Genomic DNA, 1,170 nt, shown 5'->3' with positions numbered 1-1,170 from the left:
CTCTTGGGCTACTCTTTTACCAACGAATAGTGGGATTGACCGTCACATTATAACGCCCCCACGGTTGAAAGGACGAGCATGTTTGGTGGGGACGGGGATTCGAATCCGCGACCCGCAGATTGCGAGTCGAGCTCCCTAACCACCTGGCCATGCCGGGGCATTATTGTTTTTAAATATGATGATCTGTACGTTTATTTAAATGTATTTGAAACTGTTATTATTTGGTACCAGTTTGTCATGAAGAAGAGCTGAAAGCTTGCTAATAAACATTAAACGTTAAGATAAAACTATTTATTTTATCATGGTTAAATCTAATTTTACCGTTTTATTTATTACTATTAATTTCATATAACGCTGAAATTTTTCAGTGAGGCCCACTTTTTCTAGGGATTAGGGAAATCGTTCTGCTCACTCTATATATTCCTATGCCATTGATTATAAGAGGAAAAAACATTTTAAGCAACTTTCCTTTTCTTGCGTCAAAACATTATAGGTGTCTAATAGTTTTCTGTATTTGGAACTTCTGATAGTGATAAAAGCCAAAATCTTTTTATTTTTATTGACATTTATTTATACATTTTATTATTTTATTCATTTATTGTATTTATATGCTAAAGACGTGACCAAAGTACAGGTTCTCCTCCTTCCAACTGAGAAGTATCGTCAAGGTAGCGTGACGCCGAACATCATTTTGAACCACTAACAACAGGAAGGCAGTCTTGGCCGTCAGCAACCACTTTGATTTTTCACTTTATGATAATTAGTTATTGTGTATCGTATTTTCATTTTTTTTAAATATATATATAAATGTTTGATATCAGGTATCCAATGTGGATAAAATTATTTTAAACTCTGTTACTTCAATTACTCTTATATTATTGAGGATTTTGCACAAGCCTCGGTACAGACCCCCCCCCTTCAGTAATTTCCAATGTTTTCTAGCAATATTGACCAATTTAATTTGATTTAAGTAGTGTCTGTTCTTTCCACATGCTTTCACGCTTGCTTCACTTCCACACCTACACCCTCTTTCCTTCAGTCTTCCAGTTGATCATTGTGACCTCTGCTCTATCCTTCTCTGTTTCTTCAAGTTAAATGTCATTCCATTAACAACATGATTAAAATGTCATATCACCTCTCCCAAGGATTACACCCTACCAGCTAAGTGGT

This window comes from Limulus polyphemus, unplaced genomic scaffold (genome assembly GCF_000517525.1).
Source record: "Limulus polyphemus unplaced genomic scaffold, Limulus_polyphemus-2.1.2 Scaffold582, whole genome shotgun sequence".
NCBI lineage: Eukaryota > Metazoa > Arthropoda > Merostomata > Xiphosura > Limulidae > Limulus > Limulus polyphemus.
Note: the sequence above shows the minus strand (reverse complement) of the source record.